A 17,457-nucleotide genomic window follows, 5' to 3' on the forward strand; every position below is an offset into this window, starting at 1 on the left:
CTGGTTTATATAGACACCGGGGGGTCTAGGGTTACATAGAGTCGGTTACATTATATGGAATCTTCATAGTTGTTCGCCAAGCTTGCCTTCCATGCCAAGGAGAGTCCCATCCGGACATGGGCACCGTCTTCGGTCTTCATATCTTCACAGCCCATCAGTCCGGCCCATAGATAACAGGCCGGACGCCCGAGGACCCCTTAGTCCAGGACTCCCTCAACGGGGGCGTACCTCGACGCGCGACGACGGCTACCTAGCCAGACGTGATAAGCATAACCTTGCCCGGGCCGAAAAATGCAGACGGACTCCATCCGAGCTACGTCGCGACTTGGCCCAATACAGAGGCACCGCACACCCCCTTTGCTTCACCGATGAAGTAATGGAGCACGAATTCTCAGAAGGGTTTAAACCCGTGAATATCGAATCATACAATAGAACAACAAATCCCGTGGTATGGATTGAGGACTTTCTTCTCCATTTTCATATGGCCCGCGGCGATGATCTTCATGCCATCAAATACCTCCCGCTAAAACTCAAGGGACCAGCTCAACACTGGTTAAACAGCCTGCCAGAAAACTCCATTGGCAGCTAGGAGGACTTGGAAGACGCGTTCCGCGACAACTTCTGTCGGTGTACAAAAACAGGGGTACGCTTTTTGTACCCCTATTACTGTGCCCGAGCAGTCTGAGCCACGGGCACCACCACACTGAGCAAGGCAAGGGAGGTGAGCCAAGGTAAGGCCGAAGCTCAGGAGAAGCAGAATGATACCAAGACCAAGACCACAAAGAGCAAAGGGGACGAAGCGGACCCCTCCCCCGGTAAGGCCCTTGCCGGGAGATGGTTTTAGCAAACCCGGAAAGACCCTTGCCGTGGCAGCTCGCCCCACACCTACGGAGTGAGTCACCCTTGAGTCCACTACCCCCATGGGGCAAGGATTCGGGAGACATCCCCATGGTGGCATGCAGATCTTTGTGAAGACATTCAAGATCAGATACACCCTTCAGAAGATGATGATCCTTGGCGGGATCCCAGCTAAGGAGTACCACAAGGCCCCCGGCAAGAGCCTTGCCGGGGATGACAGCACGCGCCACGGCAAGACCCTTGCCAGCGCCCTGGCAAGGCCCTTGCCAAGAACACCCGTTGGGCCACCTTTAGGCCCACACCAGTCAAACCTCCACCGCCGTTCGCATGCAGCTGCCGACCCAACCAGCTGGGCAGGCACCTGTGTGGCGGCATGCAGATCTTCGTGGAGACCCACCACTGCGCCACCTCAGCTGCCTGCCTGCCTACATGGCACCGCGGGCGCCGCTGGCCAGGGCGCGTGTCGACGCAAGAGGGAGCGGCGATGCACAAGACATGGCTCTCCCCCGTCCCCGAGAAAGCAAGGACACCTGGGCAAGACGCATTAAATGCGCCTTGTCATGTAATGCGAGGGATAAACTCACATCACTGTTCCCTTTCCACCTCCTGGTGCTACTGTGGCAACCCCCTTTCCTATAAAAGGAGGCCCGAGGCGACCAGGAGGGGGATTCGGCTTTCTGGAGCTCCTCACGCCCCATAGCTAGCTCAAGAACACTGATATACAATCCACCAAAGCAGGAGTAGGGTTTTACGCACCCCCGCGGCCCGAACCTGGATAAAAAAACCGTGTGCTATCTCACGACCCCGCGCCCCGCAACCGTAGTAGGGATTCTTGTGATCCCATAGGTGTCGATCCCACCAACATCTTCGGCGCGCCAGGTAGGGGAAAAACGCGGGCCGCCTCCTTTCACATTAACTGTGATGTGACGCATGCCCACGGGAAGCAACCCCACGCATGCCGCCCACGTCACACACGCCTCCCCACGCCACGCCACGCGCGGGAAGCATGGGAAGCGCAGCGCGTGAAGAGACTTACCACGGTAAAAACCACCCCGCCTGCCCGCGCACCATTTTTGGGCCTAGCCCAACGACGCGATTGCGCTTACGTGTGGCCCAGGCCCGGGGGCTCCTGTCGGTGTACAAAAAGAGGGGTACACTTTTTGTACCCCTATAACTGTGGACAGGCAGTCTGAGCCACGGGCACCACCACACTGAGCAAGGCAAGGGAGGTGAGCCAAGGTAAGGCCGAAGCTCAGGAGACGCAAAACGACACCAAGACCAAGACCACAAAGAGCAAATGGGACGAAGCGGACCCCTCCCCCGGCAACATCCTTGCCGGGAGACGGTTTTCGCAAACCCGGCAAGACCCTTGCCGTGGCAGCTCGCCCCACACCTATGGAGTGAGTCACCCGTGAGTCCACTGCCCCCATGGGGCAAGGATTCGAGAGACATCCCCGTGGTGGCATGTAGATCTTTGTGAAGACATTCAAGATCAGATACACCCTTCAGAAGATGATGATCCTTGGCGGGATCCCAGCTAAGGAGAACCACAAGGCCCCCGGCAAGAGCCTTGCCGGGGATGACAGCATGCGCCACGGCAAGACCCTTGTCGGGGCCCCGGCAAGGCCCTTGCCAAGAATACCCGTTGGGCCACCTTCAGGCCCACGCCAATCAAACCTCCACCGCCGTTCGCATGCAGCTGCCAACCCAACCAGCTGGGCAGGCACCTGCGTGGCGGCATGCAGATCTTCATGGAGACCCACCACCGTGCCACCTCAGCTGCCTGCCTGCCTACATGGCACCGCGGGCGCCGCTGGCCAAGGCGCGTGTCGACGCGAGAGGGAGCGGCGACGGACGAGACAGGGCTCTCCCCCGTCCCCGATTAAGCAAGTACACCTGGGAAAGATGCATTAAATGTGCCTTGTCATGTAATGCGAGGGATAACCTCACATCACTGTTCCCTTTCCACCTCCTGGTGCTACTGTGGCAACCCCCTTTCCTATGAAAGGAGGCCCGAGGCGACCAGGAGGAGGATTCGGCTTTTTGGAGCTCCTCATGCCCCATAGCTAGCTCAAGAACACCGATATACAATCCACCAAAGCAAGAGTAGGGTTTTACGCACCCCCGCGGCCCGAACCGGGATAAACGAACCGTGTGCTATCTGTTTGATCCGCACTTCTCACGACCCCACGCCCCGCAACCTTAGTAGGGATTCTTGTGATCCCATAGGTGTCGATCCCACCAAAATCTTTGGCGCGCCAGGTAGGGGAAAAACGCGGGCCACCTCCTTTCACATTAACTGTGATGTGACGCATGCCCGCGGGAAGCAACCCCACGCATGCCGCCCACATCACACACGCCTCCCCACGTCGCGCCACGCGCGGGAAGCATGGGAAGCGCAGCGCGTGAAGAGACTTACCACGGTAAAAACCGCCCCGCCTGCCCGCACACTGTTTTTTGGGCCTAGCCCAACGACGCGATTGCGTTTACGTGTGGCCCAGGCCCAGGGGCTCCTGTCAGTGTACAAAAAGAGGGGTATGCTTTTTGTACCCCTATAACTGTGCACGGGCAGTCTGAGCCATGGGCAGCACCACACTGAGCAAGGCAAGGGAGGTGAGCCAAGGTAAGGCCGAAGCTCAGGAGAAGCAGAACGACGCCAAGACCAAGACCACAAAGAGCAAAGGGGACGAAGCGGACCCCTCCCCCGGCAAGATCCTTGCCGGGAGACGGTTTTAGCAAACCCGGCAAGACCCTTGCCGTGGTAGCTCGCCCCACACCTACGGAGTGAGTCACCCTTGTGTCTACTGCCCCCATGGGGCAAGGATTCGGGAGACATCCCCGTGGTGGCATGCAGATCTTTGTGAAGACATTCAAGATCAGTACACCCTTCAGAAGATGATGATCCTTGGCGGGATCCCAGCTAAGGAGGACCACAAGGCCCCTGGCAAGAGCCTTGCCGGGGATGACAGCACGTGCCACGGCAAGACCCTTGCCGGGGCCCCGGCAAGGCCCTTGCCAAGAACACCCGTTGGGCCACCTTCAGGCCCACGCCAGTCAAACCTCCACCGCCGTTCGCATGCAGCTGCCGACCCAACCACCTGGGCAGGCACCTGCGTGGCGGCATGTAGATCTTCGTGGAGACCCACCACCACGCCACCTCAGCTGCCTGCCTGCCTAAATGGCACCGTGGGCGCCAGTGGCCAGGGCGCGTGTCGACGCGAGAGGGAGAGGCGACGGACGAGACAGGGCTCTCCCCCGTCCCCGATAAAGCAAGGACACCTAGGAAAGACGCATTAAATGCGCCTTGTCATGTAATGCGAGGGATAACCTCACATCACTGTTCCCTTTCCACCTCCTAGTGCTACTGTGGCAACCCCCTTTCTATGAAAGGAGGCCCGAGGCGACCAGGAGGAGGATTCGGCTTTTTGGAGCTCCTCACGCCCCATAGCTAGCTCAAGAACACTAATATACAATCCACCAAAGCAGGAGTAGGGTTTTACGCACCCCCGCGGCCCGAACCTGGATAAACGAACCGTGTGCTATCTGTTTGATCCGCTCTTCTCACGACCCCGCGCCCCGCAACCGTCGTAGGGATTCTTGTGATCCCATAGGTGTTGATCCCACCGACATCTTTGGCGCGCCAGGTAGGGGGAAAACATGGGCATGCGTCCCGCCTCCTTTCACATTAACTGTGATGTGATGCATGCCTGTGGGAAGCAACCCCGCATACCGCCCACGTCACACACGCCTCCCCACGCCGCGCCACGCGTGGGAAGCATGGGAAGCGCAGCGCTTGAAGAGACTTACCACGGTAAAAACCGCCCCGCCTGCCCGCGCACCATTTTTTGGGCCTAGCCCAACGACGCGATTGCGCTTACGTGTGGCCCAGGCCCGGGGGCTCCTGTCGGTGTACAAAAAGAGGGGTACGCTTTTTGTACCCCTATAACTATGCACGCGCAGTCTAAGCCACGGGCACCACCACACTAAGAAAGGCAAGGGAGGTGAGCCAAGGTAAGGCCGAAGCTCAAGAGAAGCAAAACGATGCCAAGACCAAGACCACAAAGAGCAAAGGGGACGAAGCGGACCCCTCCCCCGGCAAGATCCTTGTCGGGAGACGGTTTTAGCAAACTCGGCAAGACCCTTGCCGTGGCAGCTCGCCCCACACCTACGGAGTGAGTCATTCTTGAGTCCACTGCCCCCATGGGGCAAGGATTCGGGAGACATCCCCGTGGTGGCATGCAGATCTTTATGAAGACATTCAAGATCAGATACACCCTTCAGAAGATGATGATCCTTGGCGGGATCCCAGCTAAGGAGGACCACAAGGCCCCCGGCAAGAGCTTTGCCGGGGATGACAGCACGCGCCACGGCAAGACCCTTGCCGGGGCCTCGGCAGGGCCCTTGCCAAGAACACCCGTTGGGCCACCTTCAGGCCCACGCCAGTCAAACCTCTGCCGCCGTTCGCATGCAGCTGCCGACCCAACCAGCTGGGCAGGCACCGGCGTGGAGGCATGCAGATCTTCGTGGAGACCCACCACCGCGCCACCTCAGCTGCCTGCCTGCCTACATGGAACCGCGAGCACCGCTGTCCAGGGCGCGTGTCGACGCGAGAGGGAGCAGCGATGGACGAGACATGGCTCTCCCCCGTCCCCGATAAAGTAAGGACACCTGGGAAAGACGCATTAAATGCGCCTTGTCATGTAATGCGAGGGATAACCTCACATCACTGTTCCCTTTCCACCTCCTGGTGCTACTGTGGCAACCCCCTTTCCTATGAAAGGAGGCCCGAGGCGACCAGGAGGAGGATTCGGCTTTTTGGAGCTCCTCACGCCCCATAGCTAGCTCAAGAACACTGATATACAATCCACCAAAGCAGGAGTAGGGTTTTACGCACCCCCGCGGCCCGAACCTGGATAAACGAACCGTGTGCTATCTGTTTGATCCGCTCTTCTTACGACCCCATGCCCCGCAACCGTAGTAGGGATTCTTGTGATCCCATAGTTGTCGATCCCACCGACATCTTTGGCGCGCCAGGTAGGGTGCGCAGTTGTGAGAATCGGCTCTAGCAGTTAGCCGGGCGCTCCTTCGTCCTCGTGACCCTTGAAGAAGAAAGGAGGCTAGAAGATCGACACTCGAGCGATCACAAACAGAAGCTAAGTTGCACTGAACCCTTATTTGTGCTACCCTTCTTATTTGAGGTTATTCCCCCCGGAGATATTTGCTTTGTATGAGAAACCTGCACGCCAGGGGCTCTACCACGATCGGCAACGCCCTTGCCCTGTTTCGAGTCCGCTCAACAGCTCAAGCGGCTGCGTCGAGAATGGCAGATCAGCCTTCCGTGATCTGCAACGCCCCCGATTCTGACTCGAGTCAAGCTCGACAGTTCGAGCGGCTGCGTTCAGAACGGAAAGGTGGCTCGTCCGGCAGCACGCGTACCCGGCTGGCCATGGGGATCCGTCCCCAAAATGCCGCTAGGGGCTTCCGCACCGGCAAGCCTTCCCGATCGATGTAGGGCACGCATACAAAGAGGAATCGAACGAGGAAATAACATGCATGAAAATTAAGAGTACTTCAATTTATATTACATCACATCATAGCTGCGGTTCTAACTAAAGATAAAATTTGTCTTGGTCGGGAACCCGCAGCGGCGAAGAAGAACGGGATGCCTAATCCCGACGCTGGCCTTCCACCCTCTTGATTTCGTCAACGCAGTCGGTGATGGGCTTGATGTGTTCCTTGAGCACCTTGAGGTCAGCACCATCCGGCAAGCTCTTCATCGCGGCTACGAAGTCAAGATCGGGATTCCAGTACGCCGTCTTGGTGAGGACCTTGGTCACGACCTTCCGGCAAAGTCGCCGGGCCTCCTCGGCCAGCGCGGCTGCCCTGTTGGAGTGAAGATACGCCAAGGCTCCGAGGACGCCCTCGAAGAACAAGGTCAACTTGGTGTTGACGGTCCCGCTGTGTTCAGGGGCATACCTCACGTGTGGCATCCCCATGGTGGCCAACTGCGAGGTGACCCTGCCGGCGACCTCCTCCAGGCGGCTGATCAATCTGTTCTCGCCCGCCACATAATCCTGGTGGGAGGCGGCCTCGTTCGCCCGCAGCTGCTTCTCCTCCTCCAGGCTCCTGGTCAAGGTCTCCTCCCGAGCCCTGCTCTCTAACAGCATCTTCTCGAGATCCTCCAGCTTCAGCTTGAGGTTTCTGATGGAGTTTTGCGCATCGAAGAGCTCCCCAGCCCTGCTGACGACCACTCCTTGCGCCTCCACCAAGGCGCTGTTGAGCATGTTCTTCTCGTTGGACAGCTTGAGGGCCTGCTCCTTCAGCTCGTCCTGCGCCACCTCCAACTCCCTTACCTTACCGGCATGGGCCAGAGCCTGGGCATCCAGTGCCTCCTTGTGCCTCTACTCTAGCTCGCGAGTCCGCCGCGTGACAAGGGCCTCAAGCTCCTCATCCTTGCCACGGAGCGCTGCGGCAAGCTTCTCCTCACGCGTGGTGAGGTCCTCTTCCTGGGAATCCAAGGTATCTTGCTGCTGGTTCCGGGCGGCCTCGGCCGCGGCAACCAAGTTCGCCGCCTTTTCCTGGGCCTTCTCGATGTCGTCCATCTTCATGGTGAGCTCCACATCGCGCTCGGCCAATTTCTCCTGGAAGGCCCTCTGCTCCTCGCGAGCCTGGTGGAACCAGGTCTGCATCTCGGCAATGCGCGCCTTGAAGTCCACCTCCGCGTTGTCCACCGTTGCCATCCTGGACTTGACCTTGTCCAGGCGAGAACAGTAGAGCACATGGAGCTTCCGGAAATTGTCCCCCATGGCACGGAAAAGCTGCTCTTCTGGGGAACCGTCACCACCAACCCCAGGCTCATCAACCACCTCGAGCCCGATGGCGGCAAGCACCTCGCCGTCGAAAACTTCCCCTTCGGTGGGCGACCGGCTTGATGCCCCTGGGAGGTGGACGAAGAGATCGTCGCCCACCTTCAGATACCTGCTGGGGCCCGACGTTGAGGAGGAAGGAGGCTGGTCACCCACCACCTCTTCTTCGGCGGAGGCCTTGCCGGCCCCACCGGCAGGACCACCGCTGGTGCCCTCGGCAGAAGCCTCGCCGGTGGCCTTGGCGGCCCCCGCCTCGGTGTCCTCGGCAGCATCCTTGGTGGCCTCCTCAGCAACGTTCCCAGCAACGGTATCCACGTCCTCCATACCTGTTGAAGGAGGGCCTGGGCAGCAACGGGAGCAATGAAGCCAAGAAAAGAATAAGGGAAAAACAGAGACGAAGGACAGGCGACTCACCAGTGCCAGGCTGTGAAGCAGAAGTCCCCTCTCCGCCAACATTTGGCGCTGTGGTAGAGCCACCAGCGCCCAAGTTCCCCTCTTCCTCCATGGGTGTGGGCTCCATGCCTGATGCCCTTGCCGAGGACGCCCCCCGCGGCGGCGTAGTCGATGGGGGTGGTGTGTTGGGAGTAGCTCTCTGTGTCTCCTCCTGCTGCCACTCCCCTCCTGCAAACCCGGCAAGGTCAGCGTCATGGCATCGAGCACCTACCACATGTCGAGTAAGAAGAGGGTGACGAACTTACGCTGGGGGCTACGCCGGGGGCTGCTGTCCGGGCTGCTCAGCACCACCAGTGGTGTCTTTGAAGCCCCAGCCGGGGGCTGGCTGCTCGCCAAGGTCCTCGCCCTCTTCGCCCTCTGGGCCAACGTCTCTGTCTCCCTACGGAAGCAAAAATGGATCAAGACAAGCGACCCAATTCAAGGAAATGGAAATGGCAGTAAGGAACGGAGAACTTACTCGTCATCCGTCTCCTCCTCTTCCACCAGTTTCCTTTTCCTCTCCGGACTGAGAGGCCCGAGATCAAAAGGGAGCTCTGCATCATCATCCGAGTCGACGCCTACCGGAGGAGGCGAAGGAGGCGGCGGGGTTTGTATGCACCCGGATGAGGAAGGGGCTGTCTTCTTATTCTTCTCAGCGGCCTTCGTCAGCCTCTTGGCTGCTGAGGCCCTTGTGTGGCGCCCAGACCCCTCCAGGGTCAATTGAGGCCGCGCAGCCCTGCCGGGCCAGGCCGGCTCACCAGAGCCAGCCCGCCACGGAACTCGCCCTCTTGTCCTGGTTGGCGTCGAGCCCGCCGCCGTGTCCTCCTCCTCCCCCGATGACTCGTCGGCCGCGTCTTCGACGAGCGGAGATCCGGTGTTGGCGCTGCTGACCTCCCCGTAGGCCGCCGCCCACCGGGAGAGCTCCTCTTCCTCCGCCGCCGTTGCGGCCACGTCCTCCACGCCCCCGGTGCTGCCGGCCTCCATGGCAAGTTGTGCCTCCCTCTCCCTAGTGGCGATGTAGTCTAGCTCTGCCTGGGTGGTGTCCATGATAAGCCACTGCTCGACGTCGGCATTGACATACACCTCGATCAGGGTGTCGAAGAATTGCTGCACATCCTCGACCTTCGGCTCCTTCCAGCTCGGGACAGGGCCGTGCGCATTATAGTCCGGCATCATCACGAGGATCTCGGACCAACACGAATTGTTGCACAACGGGACCACCCCTGCTGGTAGCTTGAAAAATGGCCCCTTGAGGGCCTTGCCAACATTTGTGGCAGCCCTCGCGGCCTTGCCGGTCCGCTCGACCTTGCCATCGCGACACACATCAAGCTGGAAAAGCCGCTGGCAGAAGTGGGCATGAGCCAGCACTGTGAAGTTGTGATCAAGGCCGGGGCGGAGTCGCATAATGTCAGCCGGGTTCGTGAAGAGCCAAGCAGGCCTCCCCTTGCTGTGCAACGGGGCAATCCGGTGGCGAATGAAGTCCGCCCCGATCATCTCAAGGGTGAGTCCGGCCTGGGTGAGCCGGAGAATCCTAGTGGTGGCGACGGTGAGCCTCCCATTGGGGGCATCGACATCACTCCAATCGCTGCCGCAGACCGGCGGCGCTCGGCGGACCTTGCAGAATTCCGGCGGGTTCTCATCTTCAATCTAGCACCACCGGGCACGCCATTCCTCCCACCTCTCCTTCACGGCACCGTCCGGGTACGCCCCCTTGGATCTTGGGATCCAGGTGACGCAACCGAAGACGGCTCCTCCCGGCTGGATTCGAGGGAAGAAGTAATGGCGGAAGAGCGCCGTGTTGGGCTGCACCCCAGCAAAACCTTCGCAAAGATGCGCGAAGAAAGCCATGCACGCCACCGCATTCGGAGTAAAATCCAAGAGGCGAAAGCCGAAGGTGCGCATAACATCGCAGAAGAAATCGGAGAAAGGAGGGCATAGCCCGCAAGAAAAGTAGTCAACGAAGAAGGGGTACCAATTTGAGGTAGGATCAGCGCAAGCGGCAGGAATGATGCATGTCGCCGGGTGTCCCGAATCCTCTCCCCCCGTCTTCACTCCCCATAGGGACTTGAAGGAGGCCCGGAGCTCTTGGACATCAACCGTCGAGGGGAAGAAGAAGGTGGACTTCGTCCGGTCCCCCAACAACGCGCTCTCCGGCGGCTGCACCGTCCCGGCGCCCTTAGCCACCCCCTTGCCCTTGGTGAATTTGGGAGCCATGGCGACCAAGAAGTTCAGAGGGCTGAGGAAGGGGGATGGCAAAGCAGCGGCGGCGGGCGACAGCGAAAGCTTAGGAAGGAAGGAAGAAAGGGGATGGCGGCTCTGAGATCGGAAAAGGCACGAGGGAAGAGGAGAAAGTGAGCAGCGCGCCCACGGTTATTCCTTCTTATGGGGAAAAAACGCGGGGCGCCTCCTTTCACATTAACTGTGATGTGACGCATGCCCGCGGGAAGCAACCCCACGTATGCCGCCCACGTCACACACGCCTCCCCATGCCGCGCCACGCGCGGGAAGCATGGGAAGCGCAGCACGCGAAGAGACTTACCATGGTAAAAACCGCCCCGCCTGCCCGCGCACCGTTTTTTGGGTCTAGCCCAACGACGCGATTGCGCTCACGTGTGGCCCAGGCCCGGGGGATTCTGTCGGTGTACAAAAAGAGGGGTACGCTTTTTGTACCCCCTATAACTGTGCACGGGCAGTCTGAGCCACGGGCACCACCACACTGAGCAAGGCAAGGGAGGTGAGCCAAGGTAAGGCCGAAGCTCAGGAGAAGCAGAACGACACCAAGACCAAGACCACAAAGAGCAAAGGGGACGAAGCGGACCCCTCCCCTAGCAAGATCCTTGCCGGGAGACGGTTTTAGCAAACCCGGCAAGACCCTTGCCATGGCAGCTCGCCCCACACCTACGGAGTGAGTCACCCTTGAGTCCACTGCCCCCATGGGGCAAGGATTCGGGAGACATCCCCGTGGTGGCATGCAGATCTTTGTGAAGACATTCAAGATCAGATACACCCTTCAGAAGATGATGGTCCTTGGCGGGATCCCAGCTAAGGAGGACCACAAGCCCCCCGACAAGAGTCTTGCTGGGGATGACAGCAGGCGCCACGGCAAGACCCTTGCCGGGGCCCCGGCAAGGCCCTTGCCAAGAACACCCGTTGGGCCACCTTCAGGCCCACGCCAGTCAAACCTCCACCACCGTTCGCATGCAGCTGCCGACCCAACCAGCTGGGCAGGCACCTGTGTGGCGGCATGCAGATCTTCATGGAGACCCACCACTGCGCCACCTCAGCTGCCTGCTTGCCTACATGGCACCGCGGGTGCCGCTGGCTAGGGTGTGTGTCGACGCGAGAGGGAGTGGTGATGGACGAGACAGGGCTCTCCCCTGTCCCCGATAAAGCAAGGACACATGGGCAAGACACATTAAATGCGCCTTGTCATGTAATGCGAGGGATAACCTCACATCACTATTCCCTTTCCACCTCCTGGTGCTACTGTGGCAACCCCCTTTCCTATAAAAGGAGGCCCGAGGCGACCAGGAGGAGGATTCGGCTTTTTGGAGCTCCTCACGCCCCATAGCTAGCTCAAGAACACTGATAGACAATCCACCAAAGCAGGAGTAGGGTTTTACGCACCCCCACGGCCCGAACCTGGATAAACGAACCGTGTGCTATCTGTTTGATCCGCTCTTCTCACAACCCCGCGCCCCGCAACCGTAGTAGGGATTCTTGTGATCCCATAGGTGTCGATCCCACCGACAACTTCCAAGGTACATACGTCCGACCTCCAGATGCCGATGACTTAAGTCACATAGTTCAACAGCCTAGAGAGTCAGCCAGAAAATTCTAGACTAGGTTCCTAACTAAAAAGAACCAGATCATCGACTGTCCGGATGCAGAAGCCCTAGCGGCCTTTAAGCATGGCATCCGCGATGAATGGCTCGCCCGACACCTCGGTCAAGAAAAACCGAAGTCCATGGCAGCCCTCACGGCACTTTTGACCCGCTTTTGCATGGGCGAAGATAGCTGGCTAGCCCGTAGCTTCAATAATGCAAGCAAAACCTGGCACCTCTGAAGCCAGAAATAGCAACGGCAAACCCCGACGCAACAGACACAAGCGTCGAAGCAACGGTGACAATACCGATGACACGGCAGTTAACACCGAATTCAGTGGCTCCAACTCCGGCCAGCGGAAGAAGCCATTTAAAAGTAACAATCTGGGCTCATCCAGCTTGGACCGCATACTCGATCGCCCATGTCAGATCCACGGCACCCCCGATAAACCCGCCAACCATACCAACAGAAAATGTTGGGTTTTCAAACAAGCCGGCAAGCTCAATGCCAAACACAAAAGAAAGGGGTCGCCCAGCGACAGTGAAGAAGAAGAGGCTCGCCTACCGAGCACCGGGGGACAGAAGCAATTTCCCCCCGAAGTAAAAATAGTCAACATGATATATGTGACGCATACCTCTAAAAGGGAGCACAAGCACGAACTATGAGACGACCACTCCATAAAGCCGGGCGCCCCACAATTCAATCCATGGGCGGCCTGCTCGATCACTTTTGATCATAAGGACCACCCAACCATTATTCATCATGGAGGTTCAGCAGCTTTGGTCCTCGATCCAATTATCAGTGGATTCCATCTCACGCAAGTCCTCATGGACGGCGGCAGTAGCATCAATTTACTCTATCAAGACACTTAAAGGTTATAATGTGCTTGTTTCAATGTGATCCCAAACTACGCCTATCTAAAGCTTAAGATGCCCAGTCCACACGACACCATAATGGTCAACGAAAACATGGAACGCTCCCTCCGCATCGAGGGGCACACTGTGGCAATCACCACCGAAGTACAAAGCGGCCTCCTCAAGCCGCATATCTCATCGGTCATTAAACCACTGGCATCTGCTACACAGGACTGGTCAATTTTAGAGCTAGATTAGCGGGCCCGCCTCCATCGTTCACCGCTTATACCTGCAGAGTTTGCACCACGCGTACATAATTATGCACTCTAAATACCTTGGTCATCGGCGAAGGCACAATACGGACAGGCCTACAAAGCGGTTCGTCCAAACTTTAGCCTTTTCTCTTCTTACTAACTATTTTCTTATATTTTTGCCACAGGTGAATCAATACCAGTCCGTCCTATGGACATGAAAGGACTCTTTATGAGCCCAGTTTTCCTACAAATAACCATGGATTGCTCCCTTTAAGGAAGCCTTTTTCGCGGAAGCACAAGCAGCGCAGACGTGCGACAGGAGGTCCAAAAGATTTTTTGTGGACCACGAAAACCCTATTTGAAACCTGTACAAAGGTTTTTCCCTCAGGCCTCGACACCTCGACACAAAATCGCCAGGGGCTAGATATGGCAGCATATGGGTTGCCGAAAAAGTTTGAATAGCTCTATAGCATACTTTGGCGTCACGAGTTTGGCATTATATGCATCAGCTCTGAATCATGCCTTTGGTCAATAATTGGGTTGCCTGGCTCCTGTGGTTGCTACCCTACGTTCCGTCTTATTGGCTAGGGTAGTAAAGGGAGAACTACTGCGATTATGTTTCTGGTTCACCTGGTTAAACACCTTAGTAGAGAAAGCCAAAAACTGACTGTCATGATGCGGCGAGAGCTGGTCAACCACTCGGTGACTTATCAAAATCTTCTGTGATTTCTTTCGTATTACACGAAGGACCATTTTTTCTTTGGTCACCTACGCAACACAACCATATTCGGATAACTACATGGATATAAGGGACTACATAATAGACCCGTCGTAAAACTCCTATGGCTAAGTGAAGGTGTTAAAGCCCTATAGTCTGATTGCCTAGTTCCCCGCACTGACACCTCTGTCCCGGACCAAGACGTTGGGTAAAGAGTGATCAGGAGCTATTCCAAACACCCCCGCACTATACGCGAGGGGGCCGAAGCCGACGACTGGCAAACTTAAAGGTTATAAGAAACGACCGCATAGGAGGAAATAATGGCAAAGGTATATAACACAACCTTAACATATCATAATATTGTTTTCACAATTCTGGTACATTTATTCAAATATAATATCCTTTGAGCACTGACCCTCTATCAAGCGAGCGCCCTCTCGGACGTCCTTGAAATAATGCTCCAGCGTGCGATGGTCCTTGCCTCTAGGCGGACCCTTAGTTGCAACATCGGTGGCCTTCATCATTGCCCAGCACATCTTGACGTGGGCGAAGGCCATCCGGGCACCTACTATGCACACAGACAACTTGAGAGCATCAATACGCGGCACTTAATTGACAAGCCGCTGCACCAAACCGAAATAGCTACTCGGAATGGGTTCAGCCGGCCATAGCCGAACCACGACGTCCTTCATGGCAGCTCCAGACATCTTGTGTAGCTCAGCCCATTGGGCCATCTGTTCATTCAGCAACGTCGGACGCCTTGCCACGTTGAACTGCGACCAAAAAAGCCTCTCTGCAGCATGTCCTTCCTGTGCTTGGAAGAACAGCGTCACGTCGGAAGCACTCTTCGACAGATCCAAGAACGCGTCTGGAGAACTCCACATTTGGTTAAGCAGAGCATACTTGGGGTCGCCAAACTTAGTCTGTAAAAGAAAGGGTTTACCAGCCGCTATCTCCCCAGCCCGCCGGATCTCTCTATATTCGGATCGCGCTTCTTTCGCCTCTAGTAAGGCTTTGTCGAGTTTGGCTGCCTTAGCTTTGTTATCCTCCTTGAGAGATTTGCACCTGCTAGTGGCATCCTTCATCTCCCGCTCCATGGTAGACATTCTCTCTTGGCACTGGCGCTGAGCGGCCTGTTCAGCCTTTAAATCCGCAGACGCCTTCTTGGCAGCCGCGTCACTCACTCTGGCATGCTCCTTGGCCCGGGCAAGTTCAGCCCGAAGGGTCGCAACCGCGGCAGCACTATCTATAGTTATGCATGTCACAGTATATGATTTTCAGCCTCATGCTCATACTAATATACATGCATAAAAAAGTTGCCCAACACATACCTTGTGCCTCGTCGAGCCGCCTGTTAATAAGAGTGATGTCCTCATTCGCTAACTCAAGTTTCTACTTTAGATCTACAACTTCCGTAGCTTGGGCGGTCGCCATCGACGTAACAACCTGTGTTCAAATTAATTAGTTTACTTCCTGAGCATATCTTTTTGATCCTCTGATCGCCTCCCTGTGAAAGCCGACCAGAGCCTCAAGGGCTACTACCTGTACACGGTCGCATTATGCATATAAAAATAGTTAAGCTATTACATTGCGTACCTCGAAGCCTCTCAACAGGCCCAGGAAAGCTTCATTTACTCCGCTTCACGTGGACAGAACCCTTTCAACTACCGTACCCATTAAGGTACGATGTTCCTCTGAGATGGACACACTTTGTAATGTGCCCATCAAAGTGTCCGGCACCTCCGGATTCCTGGATGCTGCTGCGGGAGGATGCATTCCCTTCAAAGGGGTACATCGGCTCGACCCTAGAGTCGTCTTCGGCTATAAGCCGGATAGTTCGGGGCCTTCATTGCTGGCCCCTGTAGGGGCTGCGCCCCCTGGACCCTTAATGATTGAAGTACCACCCTCGGGCGTTGTCTTCATTGTCCCCCACGCCGCTTGATGGTCAGGGGAGATTCTCCGAGATGACACCTCAAAGTCATCTGCCCTAAGAGGTGAGGAAGCACGATAAGGCGTCTTGCTTTCCATCATCCCCGGAGATAAGTGCCCTAATGAGGAGGACTGTCGGGGTGGACTGTGGGCCGAACTGCAAGCATATAGTTTAAGTATTACCCCCGCAACCTGAAAAGAACGGGGTATGTCTAGAGCATCTGTGTTCACTTATGATTCGGCAAGGGGCTTGTCCCTAGAGAAGTGCTTTGCGATGATATCGGCTTCGGAACCCGAACCATATGGTAGGGATACCTTCCCTCTCTTGGGTGCTTCCACCTCCAAGTCTTTGGATGCACTCCTTTTCCTCCCATGAGGGAAAGGGGTATCACCTTCTCCTTCCCCATCATCTTCCGAAGAAGGAGCTTCAGTCTCCCCGGACATAGTGTCCGACATACCTGCAGAGTGGAGGCTGCTTTTGGCCTCTTCACTCTTCTTCTTGTCCTCTTGCGCCAGTGCTTGATATGGCGCCGGGATCAGCATCCTCGTCAACACAGGATCTTCCGAGTCTTCGGGAAGTGGAGCTGAACACCTCATTCGTTCCACCTTCTTTATCCAGCCCTGGTCAAAGATAGAACTCTCAGTACATCACTGTGGGATAATCAACCAAGTTGCGGTCAGAAATCGGGTGCTTACCGAGGTATCCGGATGGTTGCAGTAAAGACCGATGTCCTCTGACGTGTCCGTCCACTGCTTTTGAGTCTTGAAGAATCGTTTCCACATCCCTTCGTGCATTGTGCCGAAGAATTGCTGAAGGGTCCGCGGTCCTTCCGGATTGAACTCCCACATACGGAGAGGCAGTCGCCGGCACAGGAGGATCCATCGGACTAGCATCACTTGGATCACGTTAATAAGGCCAATGTCCATTTCGAGGATACTCTGGATACGACTTTGCAGCATCTGTACTTCGTCAGCGGATCCCCAGTCTAGCCCCTTATTTATCCACGATGCGAGCCGCAATGGAGGGCCGGATCGGAACACAGGTGCGGCTGCCCATTTGGTGCCGCGAGATTCGGTGATATAGAATCACTCTTGTTGCCATGAGTTGGAGGTTTCCGTGAAGGTGCCTTTTGGCCATCTAGTATTGGCAAGCTTGCTCACCATAGCACCGCCGCACTCTGCTTGTTCCCCATTAACTAGCTTCAGCTTCACATTGAAGGTCTTGAGCCATAGGCCGAAGTGTGGGGGGATGCGGAGAAATTCTTCGCACACGACGACGAACACCGAGATCTGGAGAAAAGAGTCCGGAGCTAGATCATGAAGATCTAGCCCATAATAGAACATGACGCCGCGAACGAAGGGATGGAGAGTGAACCCTAGCCCGCGGAGGAATTGGGAGATGAATACCACCCTCTCGCCAGATTTTGGTGTGGGGATGGCCTGCCCTTTAGTAGGGAGCCTGTGGGGGATTTTCGTAGTCAGGTACCTCGCCTTCCAAAGCTTCACGATATCCTCCTCAGTAACCGAGGAGGATTCCCACTTACCTTGGGAGATGGATCCAGACATAACTAGAGGGCCTAGTAACAATGGAAGAAATCAAATCCTGGGCATTGGAGCCTGAGGTTGGGACGGTTGAGGAAGAGGTAGGCGTGGGGGGAGAAAGATGGGGTCTGTACCCCTTTATAAAGGCGAAGAATATCGAACGCCTCCTCACGGGCCTT

The sequence above is a fragment of the Triticum dicoccoides genome, chromosome 2A (assembly GCF_002162155.2).
Source record: "Triticum dicoccoides isolate Atlit2015 ecotype Zavitan chromosome 2A, WEW_v2.0, whole genome shotgun sequence".
In the NCBI taxonomy this organism is placed as follows: Eukaryota; Viridiplantae; Streptophyta; class Magnoliopsida; order Poales; family Poaceae; genus Triticum; species Triticum dicoccoides.